The sequence below is a fragment of the Callorhinus ursinus genome, unplaced genomic scaffold (assembly GCF_003265705.2).
Source record: "Callorhinus ursinus isolate GAN/ISIS: 27379988/994484 unplaced genomic scaffold, GSC_fseal_2.0 scaffold44, whole genome shotgun sequence".
In the NCBI taxonomy this organism is placed as follows: Eukaryota; Metazoa; Chordata; class Mammalia; order Carnivora; family Otariidae; genus Callorhinus; species Callorhinus ursinus.
In genome coordinates, this window is record NW_027397106.1 from 7,291,821 (window position 1) to 7,317,104 (window position 25,284).

Consider the following 25,284-nt stretch of genomic DNA (forward strand, 5'->3'; position numbering starts at 1 on the left):
TTAGCTACTGTAGTTAATGTCAGTTACCGATAGTGACTAGAGCTGACTTGAAATCCAGGAACACACAGAAGCTTCGGAGAAAACAATTAACCATCTGAAAGTGGGAGCCAGGCTCCTGAAAGCTGGGGATTCAAACATGGTCTTGCACAAGGTAACCACAAAATCTGACTACTCATCTAGGAATGTCCCAATCTAGACCCATTTTGGACCAATAACAGTCATACTGGTGCCATAATGAGATGAGACCCAGTAATACAAAGGCTAAGAAAGATAGACCAGATCTGAACAAGCAGAGAGGTCAAGAGGCAATGGCTCCTGAGAAAATGACCTGCCCAGAGCTCAGAGACTCCTTTTATCTCATGCTTGAGGTTCTATCTAGGAGGCAGGCACCAAATGGGAACATCTAAGTGTGTGGGAGCATGCACGTGTGTGTGTGTGTGTGTGTGTGTGTGTGTGTGTGTGTGTGTGGTGAAAGAGCAGGCATACTTGGGGAGGAGTCCCTAAATATTAATGAAATGTCCCGTCTGCCTTGTCTGGTACAATTAACTCAACTCATCATCATTTTAAGGAAAGAATTCTCTTGCAAATGGTAGCCTGGGCTTGTATGCTGCTCGAACCTCCAGAATGAGGGCTGCTTCTCAGATCATCACACCGTTCACTGGCAATTTCCACAAAATAGGCCATTTGCACTTAATAATAAAGCCCTCTTCAATGACAAGGTTGAGTGTTTCTGAATAAAGTTTCAAATCCCTAAAGTGGCCCAAACCTCTCAGCTTCCATATTAACATCTCTGGGTACAATGTAGATTTTAGGACAACATAATCCTCATAGTTTTAAGCATTAAAAAGATACCTTTTTTGAAAGACAAAAAAGTTTTCCCTAAATGTTTAGAAATTAGAATAAGAACATTTTAGAAATGCTTCTTATATAGAAATCTTTCTAATAGCATTCTTGCGAGTCTTACTTTATATACCTTAAATATTTTATTTTTTTATTTTATTTTATTTTTTTTAAAGATTTTATTTATTTATTAGAGAGAGAGAGAGAGAATGAGAGAGAGCACGAGAGGGAAGAGGGTCAGAGGGAGAAGCAGACTCCCCGCTGAGCAGGGAGCCCGATGCGGGACTCGATCCCGGGACCCCAGGATCATGACCTGAGCCGAAGGCAGTCGCTTAACCAACTGAGCCACCCAGGCGCCCTATACCTTAAATATTTTATTTCCTGTAACAGATAAATCATCTTTGCAAAGGACTGCTTTGGATTTGTTGATGATTCTGATTCTCATCATTCCTGTATTTGAAGACATACATTAAACATGATCAAATAAGAAATTATAATGTGCACATTTAATCAAAATATGCCATTGTTTAAATATGAAAAAAATAAAATTAACTTAAGGCTCGTTTTATACCTACATTATGGGAAAATTTTATATTAGGTTTTGTGATCAGTACCACAATCTTCCACAAGCTGGAGGACAATCAGGAAGGCAATGAGACATTGCTGAATGTGATTTATAGATATATTACTTACTTTCCAACAATTAAAGTAATTGAGAGTGCTACGTGGCTTGCAGAAATGTTTTACCATGCGATCTTTTAATTTGCAAAACAACTATTTGATAGGTAAAAAAGTTATTATCTTAATGTTATAGATGAGAAAACTAAGACACAGAGAACCAGACGGAGTTACCTAAGGTTACATGACAAGAAAGTGACAGACCAGTCCCCCGACTCTAATCATAATGGCTACTCGACAACATAATTCTCTTGCCGTACTATGCCTTATCTTCGAGTATAAGTTGATATCATTTTAGTTTAAGGATTTGCTTACCACTATTTTGCAGTGATGTTGAGGTGTTCAGAATAAGACCTAACATTTGTCAGCAGCATCACTTAAAATTGGAAAGATTCAGGATTCTGAAAGGTATTGAAGAACTACACGAAAGAGTCAGCTTTTTGAAGTTCTGGTGCACAAGTTTTCTGCAGATTATAAAGCATGGATATTTGGTTGCTTTCCCAACTCTTATTGATCAAATTTCCCTTGAGTACTCTTCACTTATCCTTTGAAATAAGTGATAGTTTGGTTTTTGTCACCTCCAATATCTCATTTTTAAATGGTATCAGACTGAAATTCTTTTTATAAGAGGGCTTAATAATTCCATCTGCTAAGATGAAGGAAGATAATTTATTTTTACCATTAGAAGACTTTGACAGATGGACAGGCTAGTTTTCTTGATTTACAAAGAGCTCATTCAAATAAATTAAAAGGTGAGCAAGCCAATAGAAAAATGGGTATAAGATATGATCATGAACCTTATCGTACAAAAATACAAATGGCCAATAAATATAGGAAAGATGCTTATAATAAAAGAAATGAATAGCAAAACAATGAAATACCTATTACATGGAGGGGGGGCAGGAAGTTAGATGGTACTTACTCCTGGTGAAGGTTTGGGGGAATAAAGCCTCTTGTATCCTACTGATGGAAGTGTAAATTTGAATACCCTTCTGGAAGGCAGTTTGTTATTATCTATAAAAATTTTAATTGCATATGTCCTTTGAAGGAACAATCCCATCACATGGATCTTGCTATACAGATATATTGATGGAAGTTCACCTAGATTCTAGGGATATCAAATTTCATTATTACATTATTATCTGTAATGGCAAGAAACTATGAATAATCAATTCCTATCAGTAGGAAATTGGCAAAATAAAAGAAAGAAAGTCTATAGATACAAATACTGGTACATAAAAGATAATGTAGATCTATATGTGGAATGTTTTTCAATATTTGGTAATAAGTAAAAAAAACAAGTAAAGAGGTATATAATATGGTGCCCTATTCAACAGATTAAAAAGAGAAGAAAAATAAGTAGGAAAAATACACATGAACACATGCACATTCATAGATGTATATACAAGTTCCTCTGTGTCATGAGTGAATCACAGAACACTATTGAATAGCAATTCCCTCTGACGTGAAATCCTAGACAAGAAGGAGCCAATTCATGTGAGGGGATGTGGCTTGTCATTTCATTTTGTGTGTTTGCCTTGTTTGAATTTCTATTTTCTAACCAGATACATATATTATTTTCTGTTTAAGTGTTAATAAGGAATGTCTTCTCTCCATTTCAGTAAAGTGGAAAAAAATAAAAAGGAAGAGAAGAACAAAGAAAGGGGTTTTGTGTTGATAAGGAAAATAAATACGTAAACAGTCCTTTCTACAAAGTAAATTCACAGTTATCTCCTGTCCTAATCTGATAAAGGCCTTGCGTTTTCTACATCTCCTCCTGATTCTCCCCTGTGGCGTAAAACGACCATCTTGCCATGGATTACGTCCTTGAGCATCTGTGGATGCTCTCACATCTCGAATGACAACTCACATCAGGAAGCAATCAGGGATCTTGGTCACTGGCAATTGTACCTTTTTTTTTAAAGATTGTATTTCTTTATTATTAGAGGGAGTGCACACACGAGAGAGAGAGAGAGAGAGAGAGAGCGAGCACAGGAGCAAGGGTAGAGGGAGGGGGAGAAGCAGACTCCTCACTGAGCAGGGAGCCTGATGTGGGACTCAATCCCAGGACACTGGGATCATGAACTTGAGCTGAAGGCAGACCCTTAACTGACTGAGCCACCCAGGCGCCCCCTGGAAATTTTATCTTAAAACTCACCACTAGGACTTCCTTTCTTTCTCTTGCCCTGGCAAGTAATGCACCTGCTGTGAGGCATCTTATGCTTGTACCATGATATTGGTTTTCAAGGAGCAGGGATGTATTTAATATGCAACAGGATCATATTAGTGCAAAGTCTGAGCCATGACAAAGGCTTTCTCCTTGACCGAGCTGTAGTCAGGCTCTTCTGAACCTTCTCAGCCTGATCTCAACTTCGGCCTATAAAAACTGCAGACTCTCAGCACAAATGATTTCGTCCGTTCCCATCTGCTTGACTCAACTCTAGCACAGTTTCTAACAGCTCAAGGCCACTCTCCTAGGTTTACTCCAGCCCCTCTTAAAGGACCTCCCTGAAAAAGCTCAGTGCTTCCCAGAGAATTTACTATTTGTCCCAGGCCAAAACCCGGTGATAAGCAGATCGGCCCCTGAAATCCATCTTCAGGTAAATTCTTTAGAAAGCTTGCAATTGTCAGTTTTTTCTCTGCCCTTTGAGAGATAATTCTACCACCCAAACTGTTTTCCCAGGGACCTGAGAGTCTTTGGAATGTGAACACTCAGGGAGATGACTCTGCTAACAGATTCCGTGGGAGGGTCAGGGCCTACGTTGGGGGCTGTCTTGCTCTAACCTGCACCGATGCTTCCCGTGGGTCATAAAGATAGGAGACGTTTGCTTCTCTTCCGCTAAGCACTAATTAACAAATCCAGATGATCTAGTCACATGGACCAATCCCCCTTAACACCCTTCAGGGTCCTTTCCTTAGCACACTCTGGTCTTTACAAAGCCTTCTGCCTTTTGGCTGCATTGAGTTCAGTTCACGTTGGGTTCTTTTTCCTATTGCAATAGTTTGTGACTGCATAAAATCTACCCTCACAGCTTTAACTACTGCCTGGCTTTGTTTATCTTTAATAACAGGTCTCAGCGAATATCAGGTGATTGGGTCTGGACCCCAGAAGCTCCACAACGATCTTCCAGATTTCACCGGCATGATATACCCCACCCCAACGAGTCCACTCCTATAATTCAACCTAAGCCATTATTATTGAATTGGAAATCACATAACTACTTTTGGTCCAATTATCTACCTATTTCATTTCTCTTTTCTTAGGGCCCCATACAAGGGGTGTCACATCAGGGCATCCATCAGAGCAAATATTTTTAGGACAGTGATAGAGTTCTTCTTCTTTTTTTTTTTAAGATTTATTTATTTGAGAGAGAGAGAGAGAGACAGAGTGAGAGTGCAAGAGAGAGCACGCACCGAGCAGGGGTGAGGAGCAGAAGGAGAGGAAGAAGCAGACTCCCCAGTGAGCAGGGAGCCTGATGCGGGGCTCGATGCCAGGACCTTGAGATCATGACCCAAGCCAAAGGCAGATGCTTAACCGACTGAGCCACCCTGGCGCCCTGGGATAGAGCCTTCTTTCTTGTCTTAGTGTAACCTCTGCTACTGGAATCATGGACTTTGAGGTACTTGGAAAATGTGCTTATATTACGTTGCTTTATTTGATTTGGCTTTTCAAGGATTAAATTCTAAAACTTGTGTAGATTTATAAACATGCAAAAACAGTCAGCAAGTAAAGTTTGTGTTTCAGTGATTTAAATTAACTTTGTATTATTTTGTGGGACTATATATAAAGAAAATATTCTCTAGAGTCTCCTTTATAGGAAAGAGGGTGGAGTTACTTTTTAAACTGCATTTTAAGCTCCAAAAGGAAACATTTTAAACATCTATGAAAGTAGAATAGTGTATTGCACCATTCTCTACCCATCAGTGTTACAAATTACCATAGTGTCCTATTTCTTTTATTATTTGCCCCTGAATGTACTATATTTCTAATGATAATCTTTACGAAAAAGAGCTAACTTTTTTCTTTTTTGTGTATTTTTATTTAAATTCTAGTTAGTTGACATACAGTGTTAGTTTCAGGTGTACAATATAGTGATTCAACACTTCCATACATTACCCGGTGCTCATCACAAGTGCATTCCTTAATCCCCATCAGCTATTTATTTATTTTTATTATTTTAAGTTTTTGTTTAAATTCTAGTTAGTTGACATATAGTGGAATATTGAGTGGAATTCAGTGATTCATCACTTACCTACAACATCCAGTGCTCATCACAACAGGTGCACTCCTTCATCCCCATCCCCCATTTAGCTCCCCCCACCTCCCTCCATCAACCTTCAGTTTGTTCTCTATAGTTAAGAGTCTCCTGTGGTTTGCCTCCCTCTCTCAAAAAGAGCTAAACTTCTAAATTCCGCCCACATTGATTGTGTACTAGCTGTGTGTCCGTTCTCCTTCGGTAGGGATACCTGTTATTCAGCATTAGGAAGATGGTACTTGCCAGCCTCAGAAGGTCATGATTTGGGTTTTATTCCAGGAACAGTGATGCATTTGGGCTGAGTTGTGTGCTATGTCCCCTTCAATCTCCCTCCTAACTGACAGCACAGTTTCTTAGGTCTTGGGTAGGTTTAAGAATATAGTTAGAGCCATCTGAAATTTGACTCACGGTACAGTACAATGGCTAACCTAGCCTCAGAAGCTGCCCCTTAGCCTCACGATTTCATATGGGCCATGCTGGGTGTGATGTACCATTTCCTGGATAATAGAAAGAGGGCTTTCAAGTTTGAACCATAAATCCAACTGTAAGCCATTTAATGCCTCCATAGCTTTAGGACATTTACACAGGGACATTTATTTCAGAGGAAATGGTCTTACTAAGATTATATTAGGGCTTTATTTTTATTTTGAATAAACTGTATCAAAGGTCCAGACTACAGGATTAAGTACACACAGGAATAAAAATTAATTATTGCAATGTGTTTATGGCATGGTTATTTTTTTGCCCCATAACTATGTTTATGCATAGCCACTTAAATACATCAAGGCTCCATCTTAACTGACTTGGTTAGAAGAAGCTCATTGGCAAATAAGAGAGTTCATGAGAAGGGAAGGCGTGATTTACTATTTATTTATATGAGTACTGGCAGCCAGTTATTGTTTTATTAAAAAAACAAAGGCATTGGAAAAATTGCCATGTTTCCACTGTTGTTAGTTGTCCTTGATGCAAATGACTTTCCATGTAAAGTCCAAGACACCTGCTTTCACTCTGACCTCCTCATTTTTTATGTAAACATGAAGCAAAACCTGACAACAGAGTCAACACAATCAGGATGTTGGATAACACTGGAAATGAGGGGCACCTGGGGAGCTCAGTCGGTTGCGTGTCTGTCTTCAGCTCAGATCACGATCCCGGAGTCCCGGGATGGAGCCCCAAGTCGGGCTCTTTGCTCAGTGGGAGCCTCCTTCTCCCTCTCCCCGCCACTCCCCCTGCTTGTGCTCTCTTTCTCTCTCTGTCAAATAAATAAACAAATAAATCTTAAAACAAAACAAAACAAAACTGGAAATGATCCATGCTCCTGTTGCTCCCTCCAACCTCCCTTCCTTTTCCCTTCTGCTCTCAGTAGTACCAATAGTGAGAATCTGCTGGCATAATCCCCGCCAGGACTGGGGAGACATAGAACAACAATGAGGACCTCTGAGTGTTCTCCCAGATGAGGAGCTGCAACTTTTTACACGTTTACTCTAACAAGTGTCTAGGAAAGATGACTAGTTGAATAATTTTCTGCTTAAATCAGACGCTGATTTGGAGTCTGAGAGGAGGCAAAGGAAGGCTATTGCCTTGTGTTTGCTAAAGAGGTCATTTGGGGAGCATTCTGAAGAGAAGGACCCATCGGGGGTATTTTTGCTCAACCTAAGGAGTGGAATGTTTGGATGAGAGTTTCAGATACTTTTATCTGCCGTGTCATTAAGTCACAGTGGCTTGACAGTTTTGCTGGATGAGTCATGTTTTAAGTAATTGACAGGGGTTGGGACGTCCCCAGTCCTAGAGTAAGAATATGGTTCCTCAATTAGAAAAGTAATTCATGGGCGCCTGGGTGGCTCAGTCGTTAAGCGTCTGCCTTCAGCTCAGGTCATGATCCCAGGGTCCTGGGATCGAGCCCCGCATCAGGCTTCCCCTCAGTGGGAAGCCTGCTTCTCCCTCTCCCACTCCCCCTGCTTGTGTTCCCTCTCTCCTGTCTCTCTCTCTGTCAAATGAACAGATATAATCTTAAAAAAAAAAAGAAAAGTAATTCATATTTATAAATACCATCAGGATGCCTTCAGGTTTTAAAAAATGTTCTTAGCAGATGATCATTCTATGTTAAAGACTGAGCATAACAAATATGATTGTTATAATAAAATATAATGTATGCCTTGATCTAACATATAAGTAATGTGTATGGTTGCTGTGCTATATCCCAGTTCATTATAGTTAACTGTTAATGTAACTAACAATTAACATAAACTTTTACCCTGAGATGGCAGTCCTGTAACTGTAAACAAAATCAAGTAAAATAGTTGTAATAATATGTTATTTTAACTTTTTGAATGTGCAATCTGCTCATTGCCATCAACATTTTTATCCTACTCATCAAATATATATTTACAGTTATGATTAAGCAATTTCCATAACACCCAAAACATAAAAACAATTGGGATAAGAAACATAATGTTAAGTAACCTTATTCTGTTTTCCTATTTACCCTTCCCAAAAGCATTTTACAGAAAACTGAGTAAAATACATTGTGATATCTTGTATTTCAGTGTATATCTTATTAACTCTGTTCTTTAAAAATATAATTTTCACTACTTAAAAAAAAAATTATCCAAACAAAAGTTTTTCTGCTCCTATACCTTGTTGGCTCTCCATCCACTGTTTGTGAGTAGTAGAATCTTATCTTCAAATGAAGTTTTATTTGTTTTTTTTTTTTTTTTAAAGATTTTATTTATTTATTTGAGAGAAAGAATGAGAGAGAGAGAGAGAGCACATGAGAGGGGAGAGGGTCAGAGGGAGAAGCAGACTCCCTGCCGAGCAGGGAGCCCGATGCGGGACTCGATCCCGGGACTCCAGGATCATGACCTGAGCCGAAGGCAGTGGCTTAACCAACTGAGCCACCCAGGCGCCCATGAAGTTTTATTTGAAAATCCAATATGTAATAGTGAATCATATGAAACTGCTCTGGTTGAAAATGGGCAGAGGGCGCTCAGAGTCCTACCTCCTAAGTGTCTCCTGTGGGCAGAACTCAAGATTTCCTGCCTGGCATAGTCTGAAAACCACTGCTGCAGCCCATCATAAGGAAATGTGTTCGTCATCCAGCACCAGGCAGGTCAGTCCATGTACACAATTCTGTTGGAGTTGGCTGTCATGGATAGGTTTTGTTCTGTGCCTGCCAGGTACGCTGCCCTCTGCTGGGATTCTTCAGAGTTCCTGCCAGACACATGGTCCCTTCTCCATCGTTTGTACCTTGTGATTCTGTGACCTTAGCCACAGGTGATTGGACTAGGGATGGGCACCTGATGTAAGGACACTTATCTATGGGCTGCCCAGTGACCTGGCATAAGAATTCTGCCCAAAGGGACACTGCATTCTGGAGGGTCACTCGTTAACCTATCACTATCTGTGGGAAATTTGAACTTGGGTTGTACAGAGAGGAATGTAGTAGGGAAATATACAGAAAGAAGACAGAAAGCAGAAGACTTGAGACAACGTGAATTGGAGTTAGTTATGGCAGGAGAAGTGGAAGAAAAGAAGAGAGCAGGTGGGTCATAATGAGGCAGAGCACTGGGGAAGGAAGGAGCTGTCCCTGCTTCGGTTCCCTTGCCAGATGGTTGGGACCACTGACCTGCCATGAAGGAAATTCTGGGATGGCTTCCCGCAGTTCCTCACTTTCCTGTGTATCCTTATAGAAATCTCTATCGCACAAGGTTACCTAAGCACGTTCTGCAGATTTCAATTTGAAAGATCTTGACTAACGCCATTGGGTAGTTTTCCTACTTTAAAAAACCTATAATTTAACTCAGGAGATCATATGTGCAACCAGGTTTAGACACCAGACATGTCTATACCTCAGGACCCAGAATATCAAATGCAAGGCATGTGCTCTTCCAGTTCCACACCTGCACCCCTGGCAGACATCAATAATTGAACATGACCCTTTATTTTACTGTTGAGACAGGAATCAATTTCAGAAACTTTTTCAAGTAATCCACTAGGTAGTTTATCAATCGATATTATTGATGCAAGAGTTGAAGTCTATTTACCTTGCTTCAGTAGGTGTTTTGAGTGGAATTATTTTTCTTATTTAGCAGAGTATTTGGGTAGATCTATGGTTTTCAATACTTGCCATGGTATCTGAAAGCTTCAGCTGGGCTATCTCAGTGGTTGACTCTGGGGGAAGGAGAGTAAGGCTCAGAGTGAGGCTGAGTAATTGAAGTCCACATAAAAGCTGAAAAGCTCCACTTTTATCTGATGTATGTATTGAAGTTCCTGGTAAAATTTTATTTGAGGAAAGTCTCTGCAACTAAAAACTTTTTTTTCTCCAAAATCACTAAATTACTGTATCATCAGCAATTGGGCCATGGTGTTCGTACCACCATAACATTTCACAGGTTGATCTGACTGAAACCATCAACTGGTATAATCAGCCAACAATTTGAACATCTCATTTCAAGATCTAAATTGGCAGATCAACATTTCTAAGAACTGTTTTCAGGTTTTTTATTAATGAAATACTCTTTCATACATCAATGACTTGGACATCACTATCAGCCCATTTGATCTAATGGTTAACTTACAGAACACTTCACCCAACAACAGAAGAATACATATTTCTTTTCAGGTATACATGAAACATTTACCAAGACAGACAATATTCTGAACCATAAAATATGATTAAATACATTTAAAAGGATTTAAGTCATGCAAAGTACGTTCTCTTGCCACAGTTAATTAATTAAATTAGAAATCAATAACAGACAGATAACTAGAGAGTTGTCAAATATCTGGAAACAAAATAACACACTTCTAAATAGCCCCTGAGTAATAAATTAATTAAAGGGAAATGAGAAAATATTTTGCACTGAAAGCAAATGCAATCAAAACATATCAAAACTTGTGGGATATAGTGGGATTCAGCTGACAGAATTATCAAAGGGTAGTTTCTAGCACAAAAATGCTTATATTCAAAAAGAAGTTTCTGAAATCATTGACTTCAGCTCCCATTTTAAGTATTAGAAAATAAAGAGCAAATAAAATCCAAAGTAAACAGGAGAAATGAAATAATTAAGATCAGAGTGAGAATCAGTGAAAGAGAAAACAGAAAAGCAACATAAAATGAATGAAACAAAATACTAGTTCTTTGAGGAAATCAATACAATTAATTAAAAAAAAAACAAAACTCCAGCCAGACTGATCAGGGAAAAAAGAGAGAGAAAGAGAGGGAGAGAAGAATAAACAAGTTAAACAATAAACAACATCAGGAATGAGAGAGGTAATAACACTATAGACTCAACAGATAATAAAAAGGATAATAAGGGAATATTGCTTTTAAAAAATTTATGCCAATAAATTTGACAACTTAGATGAAATTCTCTGAAAGGCATAAACTATGAAAGCCCATTTTACAGAAAATAAATAACCTAAATAATTCAATATCTATTAAAGAAATTGAATTTGAAATTAAAGCTTTCCCCCGAAGAAAACTTCAGGCTCAGATGACTTCTCTAGTGATTCTTAGCAGATATTTGAGGAAGAAATAATACCAACTTTACAAAAATTCTTCAAGAAAATTGCAGAGGAACAAATACTTCCCAACTCAGTCTAGCAGGCCCACACTACCCCAATACCAAAAGAAAAGACATTATAAGATAAGAAATCTATACACCAATATCCCTCATGAACCTTAGTGCAAAAATTCTTTTTTTTTTTTTTTTTTAAGATTTTATTTATCTGAGGGAGAGAGGTCAGGGGTAGGGGCAGAAGGAGAAGGAGAAAATCTCAAGCAGACTCCATACTGAGCACAGAGGCTGATGCAGGGTTCATTCTCATCACCCTGAGATCATGACCCAAGCCAAAACCAAGAGTCAGAGGTTAACTGACTGAGCCAACCAAACGCCCCCCCTTACTGCAAAAATTCTTGATAGAAGTTTAGTGAATTGAATCCAACATTACATAAATAGGATAATACATCATGGCAAATAGGATTTGTCCCAGGAATGCAAGGTTGCTTTAACATTAGAAAAGCAATAAGTATAATCCACCCATATTAAGAGATTAAAGTGGAACATTGATCATCTCAGTAGATACATTTGGCAAAATCCATTTGTATTTGGCATTTTGCCAAATCCAACATATATTTCTCATAAGAACTCACAGTAAACTAGGAATAGAAAGGAAAATTCTCAGCCTAAAAAACAATTTTTACAAAAAAAGCTTACAGCTAACATCATACCTAATGATGAAAGATGACTGAATGTTTTCTTTATATTACTGAAAACAAGGAAGGATGTCCACTTTCATTCATCATTGAACTAGAGATTCAACCAAAGCAATAAGAAAAGAAAAAAAGGAAAAATACTGCTGAGAAAAATTAAAGACCTAAATAAATTGAGAGATATACTATATTTATGGATCAGAAGACCCAATATTAGTAAGACATAAATTATCCTCAAATTCATCTATAGATTCAACGTAATCCCAATCCAAGTCCAAGCAGGATTTTTTTGATCAAAATTGACAAGTTGACTCTGAACTTCATAAGGAAATGAAAGGACCTAGAAGAGCTGAAACAACTTAGAAAACGAATAAAAGTGGAGGGCTAACACAACCTGATAGTATGACATATTATAAAGCTACAGTAATCAAAGCAGCATGATGTTGTTATCATAATAGACAAATAGATCAATGGAACAGAATAGCAAGTCCAGAAAGTCCAGACCTACACACATATGGTCAATTGATTTTTGACAAAAGTACAAAGTGCAATTTACTAGAGGAAGGATAGTCTTTTCAACAAATGAAAATAGAACAACTTACAATCCATATACAAAGAAAACGAACAAAAAACTCTCTTCATTCCATACTTTGCCCAGTGTACAAAAATTAACACAAAATGGATCATTGATCTAAATGTAAGATCTAAAATTATAAAATTGGATAACATAGAAGAAATTCTTTATGACCTTAAGTTAGGCAAAGATTTCTCAAGTGCAATACCAGAAATAAGATCAATACAATAAAACCTGAGTGAGACTTTACTAAAATCAAGAATACCTGCTATTTAAAAGACACTGTTTTGTTTTGTTTGATTGAGAAGTCAAATGACGGACTGGGAGAAAAATGTTTGCAAATGGTTCATCTGATAAAGGACCTGTATCCCGAATATATAAAGAACTTTCAAAACTTAATAATAAGAAAACAAATAATGCAATAAAAAATGGGAAAAAGATTTGGACAGACACATCACCAAAGATGTTATACAGATAGCAAATAAGGATGTAAAAAGTGGCTTAACATCATTAACCATTAGCAAAATGCAAATTAAAATTACAATGTAATATCACCATATCCTATTAAAATATCTACTTAGAATATCTAGATATCCCACCCTATTCAGAATATCTAAAATGAAAGACTTACTATAATAAGAATCAGTAAACATTGGAACAACTGGAATTGTCATCACACCCTGTTGTTGGAATTCTGAAAACGGTAAATATACACCTACCACACAACCCAGCCATTCCACTTCCAGTCTTCCACCCAACAGAAATAAAAGCATATGTCTACACAAAGATGTGTACATAAATGTTTATAAGAACCCTATTGGTAATAGCCAAAAATTGGAAACAACCCAAATGTTCATTAACAGATGAGTGGATAAACACATCGTGGTATATCCATACAATGGAAGAGTACTCAGCAATAAAAGGAATGAACTCTCAAAACATAAAACAACACGAATCAATCTCAAAATAATTATGTTGAGTGAAAAAAGCCAGACAAAAGAAGTACATACTTTATCATTCCTTTGTACAGGATTCTGGAAAATACCAACTAATACACAGTGGCAGAAAGCAGATCAGTGATTTTCTGAGGATGGGGGTAAAGAGCAATTAAAGAGAGTTTAAAGAATCTGAGAAAGATTTTTGATTGTAGTGATAGCTTTATGAGTCTATACACATGTGGAAACTTACGAGTCTATACACATATGGAAACTTACTAGGTTCTACACTTTACTTACAGTTTAATCTATGTCAATTATACATCAGTAACATTGTTAAAATATATATGCATAAAGATGTTCACTGAACTATTATTTATAGTAGCCCAAAATGGAGACCACAAAATGTCTAACATTTTGTTAGGGAAATGGCTAAATAAATAATGATGCATACATAAAATATAATTATCATGCAGTCACTAAAATATCATCAGAAGGTGCTTAACAACATGGAGAAAAGGTCGCATCACAATGCAAATATTAAGAATAGAGAGAATTCAAAATTCTAGATTAGAACGATCTGATTTTGTAAATTAAAAGAAAATAGAAACAAAGCAGGAAAAAAAATGTCACTTTAACATCCGTGATGCCCTGGCTGCCTCACAAGAACAGGCATTTTAACATCTGTATTCAACTTTTGTTCTTGTTGTCTTAGATCCACCCATCTTTGACTTGAATATAAAATCTATTAAGGAAGGGGAAAAGAAACCGCTACTAAAACTTTTTTATATCCTGGTAAACGCAATAGAATTTTGGTACATCATTTTGTTGATTTTAATGAAAGTATATATCTTAACCATAGATCAAATAGGATCTTTAAAAGGCAATGTTTTTGCAATTTCTGTTCTCCCCAGATAACTGATGTCATGAAAAATTAATCACCTCTATCTGACCTCTGCTTGGGCAGACTTGGATATATATGAGGCTGTGTTTATATACTGTTGAGAAGGGGCCTTTTCAGAACTCAAGTAATGCTGTTATACCTTATACAATAATTTTTAGTGTTCAGAAATATGAAAGCATCTTTTTTACCTAGAAGTTGTAGCAAAGGTTTTTTTCACCACTGATTGTCGCTGAATATGGATCTCTTTAATGTGACTGCTATCAAAGGGAACACCTGATTTTGTGAAAAACTTACAAGCCACATATTTGGTCAAACACTCTAGGCTACGACATAACTGTGCAATTATCCTAGGAAGTAGGATTTCTCAATCAGCAGATGTTAAATTCTTCATTCTCATCTAATTGGCTTATTTTCTGCATTCTGCTTCCCATATTATGGTATGCTTACCACGAAGCTCAGGTGTTTTCCACTCTGATGAGAAAATGGGCATGTGATATTTGGGCTTGATTTAGGGAGTTATAATCTCCAGGAGGTCACTGACTAATTTTTTTTGTGACTTCTCAAAAATGCACAGGACATTACATTGCCCTTAATAAATCTTGAATCATCGAACAGGTTTTTGACAAGATTTGCACTGTACAGCCAGGCTCTACAAATGAAAGCAAGATAAACTTGTAAATCACTTGCCATCCAGGTCCCAAGAATTGTGCCCCCATCTCCAATTCCTCATTTTCCACATTCGACGGACTTAACTACAGCCTACAGTGAAGCTGCTCAGTGCCTTGAGGAAAATGTTCACCCTTTCTAAAGAAGAATGGTAGATGTTGAGAGCAGAGGTTGGAAGGAGAAAGCCACCATCAATCTAGTTTTCCATACTCTATATCTTGACAAAAAGATGAAGCAGCTTCAAGATGTATAATGACTTTCTATTACTGAGGACATAAGGGAAGCATTTGTTTTTCACACTTAACAAAATATGGTTTGAGCAGTTATGATGTCAGTCACACCCTGACAAAGTGGAGTACCAAGTTCTGGATCCAAGTGTGTGTGATTGGCATCCTGCCCATCTTCAGGGAAACATCATGTTGGCTCCAATTACAAGTGAAGCACATCTTCTGTGGTATAAACCCTGAAGTCAGTGGCAAATCTGCCATGATGCTTTTTAAAAAAAAAAAAAGAGAGGGCCAGAATAAATCACTAGATTCTATATATTCCTCCAATAGAATACTTTTAGGCCAAGGGATGAATGCCTAATTGAATATAATAATGATGAAAACCTTTAGTGTGAGCACCATATAAAATCTGTATCCATTTTATTATTCCAATTAATGTGTTTATAACTTCACGGAGACTGAACTATAATTATACCCATTTTAGAAGCCAAGAAAGGGAAATTGACATCTTTTTACAGCTTGCTTTGACAGAGCCAGGACAGAAGCCCAAGTCCATGGTACTTTTAATCACTTCTCTACTGCCCCCATGCCTTCCTCAGGCAGGTTAGTTTACTCATCCAAAATTTTCTCTTGGCCATTTAATTAGATTAAATTATTGTTTTATTAGAAAGCATATTAGCACATCTCAAACAGGCATTCTTATTCTTGCATACTGAGGAAAAATTACAAAGGAAGTTTTCCTTAAAAAAAAAAACCTCCAATAGTTTTTAGTAATTAAACAACTCAATTTACTATGGGCTTCAATTTACTTTAAATTTTATAAAATCTGGAAGTGGTTTTGTTCCTAAAGAGTCAGTGGTTTTAGAGCAGGTTTTTATCTTACATGGCAATGAGCATCCACCCATTAGTGACATAAATTTGTAGCCGTGAAAGAAAATTGAGGAAACTATGTAGAGGCCTCTGCCTTTGGTCAAAGCCTCATCCATAAACCATCCCCCACAATGTACCAGCACAATGAATTCTTTCCCAGTGTATAAAGAATAAAGTTTTCATTGACTTTTCCCATAGCTTTATAGAGATATAATTCACAAAACATACAACTTCTTCACTTAAAATGTACAATTGGATGGATTCAGTATTTCACATCACCACTGTCTTAGAACATTTCATTACCTCAAAAAGAAACCTTGTATTCTTTAGTTTCAAAAAGAAACCATGTTCCCATTTTCTCCAGCCCTAAGGGACTATTAATCTATTTTCTGTCTTTGTAAGTTTGCCCAGTATGAACATCTCATATAAATGGAATCATATAATATGTTGTCTTTCACGTAGCATAATGTTTGCAAGATTCATCCATGTTGTGCATGTACCAGTGCTCCATTTCTTTTTTATAGCTGCATTATAATCCACTGTATGTATATACACCCCTTTTTGTTTGTTCATTCATCAGTTGATAAACATTTGGGTTGTTTCCACCTTTTGGCTATTCTGAATAATGCTGCTAGAAACATTCACATACAAGCTTTTGTGTGGACATATGTTTTCATTCTTCCTGGGTATCCACCCAGGAGTAAAATTAGTGGGCCATATGATAACTCTATGTGTAAATGCTTGAGAAACTGCCAGACTGTTTTCAAAAGTGGCTGTACCGTTACAAATTGCCATTAGAAGTATGCGGGGGTTTTGATTTCTCCATGTCCTTGCTAACACATTATCTGACACATTTACTCTAACCATTCTAGTGATTCTAGTATCTCATTGTGGTTTTGATTTGCATTTCCTTCATGACTGACTAATAATATTGAGCATCTCTTCATGTGCTTATTGGCCATTTCTCTATCTTCATTGGAGAAATGTCTTTTCAGATCCTTTGCCCATTTATAATTGAGTTGTCTTTTTGATCAGTGAGTTGTAAGAGTTCTTTATAAATTCTGGACACAAGTCCCCTTGCAAATATTTTCTCCCATTCTGTGGGTTGTTTTTCCAGTTTCTTGATGGTGTCCTTTGATGCACAAAAGTTTTTAGTTTCAATGAAATCCAATTTATCTATTTTTTCTTTCTCTCTCTCTCTCTTTTTTTTTTTTTGCTTGTGCTTTTATTGCTTTAAGAATCCTCTGCCAAATGTGAGGTCATGAAAATTTAACCCTAAGTTTTCTTCTGGGAGTTTTATAGTTTGATCCAACTTGAATTTTTGTATATGGTGTGAGGTAAGGGTCCAACTTCCTTCTTTTTCACGTGGCTATCCAGCTGTCCCAGTACCATTTGTTGAAAAGATTGTTCTTTCTCTTTGAATGGCCTTGGCACACTTCTCAAAAAAAAAAAAAAAGAAAAAAAAAGTTGACTATAGACATATTGATTTTTCTAGACTCTCAATTCTATCTTATATATCTGTATTCTATACATCTATCTTTATTCCCATGCCAGTACTGCTGTTTTGCACAGAATAGTATTTTACAAACATTCACGGTTGACATAATCTAGGACCTTGCAACTCCAATAATAATTAACTAATATTTAGCTTGGCAAATAATTGGGCTCAAATGATCCAACCACTTTTTGGAACCTTATCCTTTACCAGTAGTGAATTGCTATAAAGTTGCATGCTATCTATCATGTTTAGGATGAAATTTGCATGACAAAAATAAGTCACATTTTCTCATCTGATTGTGTTTTTTGAAAATCAAAATCTCAAAATACAATAAATTCTACAGTTTTGGATGAGGAAAAAAAGTTTAGACATTGTCTAGACCAATCTATTTTGTTGTATTGTTTTTACAGACTAAAAATCAGACCTTGACTGTTTTCATAATAAAGGTGCCACCTTCTCCCAAAGTGTGACCTAAAAAGCATTTGCTCCATTACATTTATTTGCAGACTAGAAATAATTCAGATAGTTTGACAGACTGTGAACCTCTTGAAAGGGAATAAACAATTATTGGTGTGGACAGAGTTTATCAACATCTCTCTTGTAGCCAAGACCCATCACACAGACGGTGTGTCAGCAAATATTTAGATGACAGAATTTTGTATTTGTCTTCTGGATACTTGGCCCCATGTGGACCCCAGAAAAAAAATCTTATTAGTAAAGATCATTTTAAAATAGAGACATATTGAGAAAATAGCTATCATATTTTGAAACAAAACATGAAATAAACTAATAGAAATCATGGAATGATTGATTTGGGAATATTTTCTTTCTTTTTTTTAAAGATTTTATTTATTTATTTGGCACAGAGAGAGCGAAAGAGAGAGACAGAGAGCAAGCACAAGCAAGGGGAACAGTAGGCAGGGGAGAAGCAGTCTCCCTGCTGAGCAAGGAGCCCAATGCGGGACTCAATCCCAGGACCCCGGGATCACGACCTGAGCCGAAGGCAGCCACTTAACCAACTGAGCCACCCAGGCACCGCTAATTTGGGAATATTTTCCTGTTCTGTATACTTTGTATATTTGAATTTTTGATTAGTCTGATTAATATAGATTTCTAGTGTGTTACTTTAAAGGAACATGGTTTTATTGATATTGAACGAAAGTTCCAGTGTTCTGCTATGCACTGAAATGTGTCTCCCTCAAATTCATATTTTGCAGCCCTAACCCCCAGTTTGGAGACAGGGCCTGTGAAGAGGTGATAAAGGTTAAATGAAACCATCAGGGTGGAGCCCTGATCCCATAGGCCTGGTGCTCTTGTAAGAAGAGGAATAGACATGAGAACTCTCTCTGTCTCTCTTTCTACCATGTAAGGACACAGCAAGGAGGCAGCTGTCGACAAGCCTGGAAGGGAGTTCTTGTCAGAAACTGGACTGATCAGCAATGAGATAGACTTCCTAGCCTCTGGAACCGTGAGAAGTACATTTCTGTGGCTCAAGCCACACTGTCTCTGGTATTTTTCCTACGGCAGTCCAGGCTGACCGATAAATGCTCTTAGATGCCAAAAACCCAATCTAGACAATTTTTCAGGATCAGAATCTAGCTAGCAGTTCACATTGTTGTATGCAATTGTTTTTCATTGTAGTTACACATGAAAGGAGGATATGAAGATGTAAGAGGTGTAAATCCGAAAGGCTGCCTCCCATCTGTTCTCTTCATCCCATCATGTAGAGAGTGGATGGTTGCACATCGGATGAGCACAAAACCTGATCTCTAAGATGAACAAGGAGATGCAACCCATACCACATTTTTAAAAAATTTATTTATGTATGTATTTATTTATTTATTTTAGAGAGAGGGAGTGACAGAGAGAGACAATCTCAAGTAGACCCCGCACTGCGTGCAGAGCCCAATGTGGGGCTTGATCCCAGGACCCCATGATCAGGACATGAGCTGAAAACAAGAGCCTCACGCTTAACCGACTGAGCCACCCAGGTGCCCCCTCCCCACACCACGTTTTTTTAACAGCAAAGGAACAGAGTATTTTTTAGCTGAAAACACTTCTAGAAGAAGAAGGAGAAGAGGAAGAAAAGGAGGAGGGGGAAAGAAGGAGAAGAAGTTTTTTTTTTTAAGGGAGAAAGCAGACAAACAACTTTTTCTTCTTGTTTGCTTGTTTGTAGGCATCAGATGGCCCTGCCTTTGAAAAAGTTTAAAAGTACATTACACTATTTAAATACCAATACAGGAAAGCTGATTCAATTATAGAAATGCTGTGTATACACTGAGGTTGAGAACTTAAATGTGCCATATGAGCTGATGCGTGGTTGAAACAAAAGAACCCCATGCTTGAATATTTTTAAAGAAAACTAATCAAGGCTAAGAAAAAGAATTTTAATCTTAAAAAAAATAAACTATTTCTGGAACTACAACAATGTACTTGAACTAATGCAAATCAAAGAAGATTAATAATCAAAACTCTGGGACCTAAAAAGTCATTGAAAAATTCTTTAAAATATTAAAAATTTAAAATTCCCAGCCAAGATTTGTCAAAAGAGGAGCAAAACTGCTGGCCAGTTGAATAAAGCCATCCTATACACCTTACTTAACTGCTTAATTCATTCACCTGTTAATCGATCTGTTTATCAATTGTTTTGAGAGACTCTTGGTCAAATTCCCCTTTATATGCCCAACTCTCCTAACACAGATGACCCAGTGAGTGATTATCTTAACAAGTGGGACCACTGTAATTGCACTAATATTGCACTAACACATTTCCAGAGGACATTAACACTTACTGCAACAGATAGGACTTGTGATGTCTTTAAAATTCTTGTGAAAACTCTCTCAGTGTCCAAGAAAAGGACCTACTCATTGAGTCCATCTCCAATGAGGTAAGAGAATTCTGCCCACGAAAAGGTCATTTGGCAAACTCTTCCTTTTTGGGAAGAGTTTCCAGTTGGACCTTGTGACTATGGCTATGGCTTTAAGACAAACCTTCCGTGTTTGCCTCCTTAAAAAGAAGTCCAGACTGTCATAGACATTGGAAGAGGAGCAGAGAGGTGAAGGGTAAAGAAACCACCAGCAGAGGCCAGAATCCAGGAAGGATCCCACTCACATGTGGCTTACTACTGATTTTGGCAGAGACCGAGGGAGCACCGGAAGAAGCTTTTAACTCTTCTCTGGCTCTTGTACCTGAAATTTCCTCCATCGTTCTTATAAAAATTCCTAATTAGGCCTAATGCAGAGAAGGCTGTCACCCTTGGTTTTGGCAAGGTCCTAAAACCACCATCCATTCATTTTTACAAACATTCATTGATAACCTATGTGACCGGCTTTGATATATAAACCCCTTTATATACCTAGATAAACTGGTAACAGCACGTTATATTCAGACCACAGTGAATTGGACTAGAATTGATTTAATTTGCTATATGTGTTCTTAATTATTTTTGAAAAGATAGCAACTTTGGAGTAAATTAGACAAAAGTTATAGTCTTAATTTGCACATAGTCTAACTTCCCAAAACTCTTCCCACTTGAATCTCCAGACCATGTGGTTAAACCTCGCTTAATAGATGGCAGGAAACACGGAAGTAAAACCTCTTAAAAACCTGCTGTGCCTTGGAGTAGGATGATCACCATAGGAAGCCAGATGCTGGCATCCTCTAGTTCTTAAAGGCTTACCCTGAGGCCTCCCTCTTGCTGACAGTCCCTGGTAATAGTGGCCTCCACTCCTGCTCTAGCTGGAGGGCTTAATGGCAGCAACCTTAAGGCTTCTGAGATAGGAGTATTTGCCTTTTTTTTTTTTTGAGTGGGGGAAAGCTTTACAGGTCAAGTGGCAGGAGGAGTATCAGGGAGACAGCCTCCGCTAACCCAGGGCAACCTAATTTTGAGTTAGAATCGAGGTGTGTGTATATGTGCTCTGAGCCAGACAGAGATCTGGTCCCAGGGCAATGCCTTCTGTCTCCTGCCCAGTGTGCTAGGGAGACAAAGCGGAGTGGGGAGATAGCTGCATTTCCAGCTTTGACAGGCCAGATCATCATTAGCTAAAAAGCCTCTGCCCAGATCTCCAACATGTCTGTTGTAAGTCATAAGCTACACTTGGAGGCCAAGGACCTGAGTTTGAATAGAAGCTCTATCACTTACTACCTATCTGGGTCTCATTTCCTCATGTGTCAGCTGGGGAAGTTCAGCATCCAACTCCCAGGTTTGCTAAGAAGGTAAAATGGTAAAAAATACGCCTCTAATGTAGCAGTGCATAGTGGGTGCTCAAGAAGGTGGGCCGAGTCTCAATTTTGATAGTTGCTCTCTCTACATGTGCGCCCCTCTGTTTACTTTGGCTTTGTATCTCTTCCTATTCTCAGCAAGTCTTTAGTGAATTACCCAAGTCCCAAACTTAGTATTTTCCCCTCTGAATGGAAGAAGAGAGAATGATGCAAGCATACAAAGGGCTTTACCAATATGTTTCTCTAGATAAAAATATGATTCTCAAAACCATGTTCTTAAAAAAAATAAAATCACATTTTTGGCCACCCGTTGGGCACATGTGTTTCTCTGCATACATGTCCCACAAATTTCTGATGCAAACTAGAAGGCAGTTCAAATCTGGGAAAAGCTGATTTTCTGAAGCCTCCCCATCTTTCCCTCCTTTTTTAGGAGTGAGACTCAGGATCAATGATGGACAGGAAGCAGGAAGTTGCCAGATGAAATAGTGCAGTAAAAAGCATAAAAGCCGAGCAAACAATCACACTTGGACAAACCTCAGTGTCCTCATTTCTAAGTTGGGTGTAAGATGCCTAACTATATCAAGGTTGTGAGGTTTGAACTGGATAATATAGGTAAGCCACCCAACACATTGCCTGATACATAGTATGTGTTCAAGAAAAGTTGGTTATTTTTACTCCTTGTCTGTGACTCCTAAATTCACAGATTTGCCCATTTTCTGAATTCCCATAGCCTTCTCTTCTATCATGCATTATATCTAGTTTGTATTACAGTAATCGAGTATAAATCCCCTCCTTACTCTTCAGGACAAGGACTCTCTCTACTTCCTCTTAATACATCCCAGAGACCTAGCCCTGTACCCCAGCATTTAATTATGGAATGCATAAGATATCCTATGTAATTGGGAGGGGACTGTATGTGATTTTAAAGAAAGCAAGCTCTAAATAAATAAATAAATAGCAAGCTCTCATAGGCAGTAGACTCCAAAGACAAACCCACCAAGAGTGGGAGAATATTAATTAAGAGGAAGGGAAAGGAATTTCCATTTGGCTTTGCACCCAGCAAGGCATTAGGATGTGCTGGGGGCAGGCCAACAACAATCTCTTGCATGCTCAAGATCCCCGCTGCAGAATGAGGTTCTTTGCTGTAGAAATGGACCCTTAGTGTCCAGGTGGAAGGGAGGAAGCACTTGAATATCCCAACACTCCCTGGAGCCCAGGGGATAATGGGGAGTCTTTTAAAGGGCATAAGAGAAAGGCAAGTATTATGTCTGTTACAGCATTTACAAATAACGTGACTTTACAAAGTTTTCATTAAAAATTTACACCAGAAGGCACGATGGTAAAATAATATATCTTGGAAGTAGCTTTCCTATGAAGAAAACACGAATTTCTATTTGCTGAGGTCAAATACATAGATTGTGATTAAAATTGCAAATCTTCAGCTAAAATCACTGTTGTGTTAAATAGAAACAGCGAGGGATAGAGTGGGTGGAAACGCTTGCTTCATTTTCTGCACTAACTTCACAGAATATGGACAGATATATTTTCCTCCGAGACGGAAACCTAATGAAGTATGGTGAAGTGTGCCTAGAGACTCTCATTGGAATAGCACTCACTTAAAAAAAAAATTCTACAGCACAGCTCTTAGAGTTTAAACAATCAAGATTCTGTATTTGAAAGCCATTAGGAGATCAGGCTACTTTTCAGTGGACTGGAGGAATCCATCCCCCGAAGCAAATTTGGCAGAATTGTCCCTTGTATAATAGACAGGGACAGAATTGAACAATTCCAGGTTTATGCTGTGCTGGGTGCAGTGTTGGCTATATAACAAGTGTTAAATAAAATAATACCACCATGTGATAATGGAGAGCCTGATCCTCTCATTCTTACCGCTAAACCCACATACCAGATGGTTCATACACACCCGTAATCAAGCGCAGAGCCGTGTGGGCCGGGGGCTGGCATGGTGGCTCTGAATCAGGCCACAGCCTTCTCTCTCCCTCTGGTGGAAGAGCTCCCCTACCTCCACCAACAGTTATTAAAAGCCGGGCTGGTGATTTGGAGAGCTCAGGGAGCCTGGGATTGGGCCTGACAATTCATGAGTGACACTGATTTCCCTGAACTCTGGGTGCGACATCTCAGCAATCTTTACTGCCTAGATAGAAAAGGGACTTTCTAATAGGATCTGTAAATAAACTGGGACACCTCAGCTAGAGCAAGTGTGGTTGGCTGTTTATGAGATGTTTGAAAGTATTAGCTCCTTAAAAAAATGGTCTTCCTTGAGGGCATTGTGCTGAGTGAAATAAGTCCATCATGAAAGAGCAAATCCTGGATGATTTCACGTACAGGACAAGTCTTCAGAGTAGTCAAATGCATAGAGACAGAAAGTAGAAGGGTGATTGCCAGAGGCTAGGGGAGGGGAGTTACTTAATGGGGACAGAGTTTCAGTTTTGCAAAAAGAGTTCTGTGGATGGATGGTGGGGATGGTTGTGCAAACGTGGGTGTACTTAATGCCATGAAACTCTACACCTAAAAAATTGTGAAGATGGTAAATTTTATACTATGTGTATTTTACCACAATTAAAAAATATGTAAAATAAACATATACATAAAAATCTAATAGGCATCTATGTTTTTTTTTTCCTGAGGGTCAGTGAAAACCATGGAGATGTTTTTCTTCTCATAAAATGAGAGCAGATGCATTTAGGAGCATTTTAAAGGCTGTTATCCACAAGACTCTTTCATGTCGGTGTTGGTCCCCCCCCCCAGAGCATGAGCTCTTCTGGGGCTGGGTGATGCCATCTTCATCTTTGTGTCCTTCTGGTTCAGAATATGAGGACTGCAGTGTCCCTGGGCTGATTGAGACAATCCAAATGTCAAACGGATTCTTTCATTTCACCAAAAATTAATTTAAAAAAAAAATCAGACTGCTTCTAAAGCAACCGAATTCAGCGGAGGAGAAATGTATTTCTCTTTAAAATTTGAAGTTATATAAGTCAAACTTCAAAGAACACCAGCACATTCTTTCATGCTGCATATGGTTTTTGAATTGAAGAGCTCAAACCTTTGGTGCTCTGACCTCATGTTTCCTCCTATCTGTAGCCTGGGAAATCGAACTTAACATTGGGCCAAACTGTGTTATGTGTCAGTTATTGACTCAGCAGAGAAGGGCCTGATCAATAATTACTTGAAAATGCTAGTTTGATCTATGAAGCTCATGTTTTATGATCAAAACACCTTCTGAGGGAGGCTCATATGCTTTCACTGATTATGCCCCCAATTGGTGACAGAGAGGGCTCCCAAACATTTCTCTCTTAAGTTCAAGGTGATGCTGCTTCTCTTGTACTTGTGGTCTATGCCATGAGATTTAAAAAAAAGGGTGTTATGGAGTAACTTTGTGT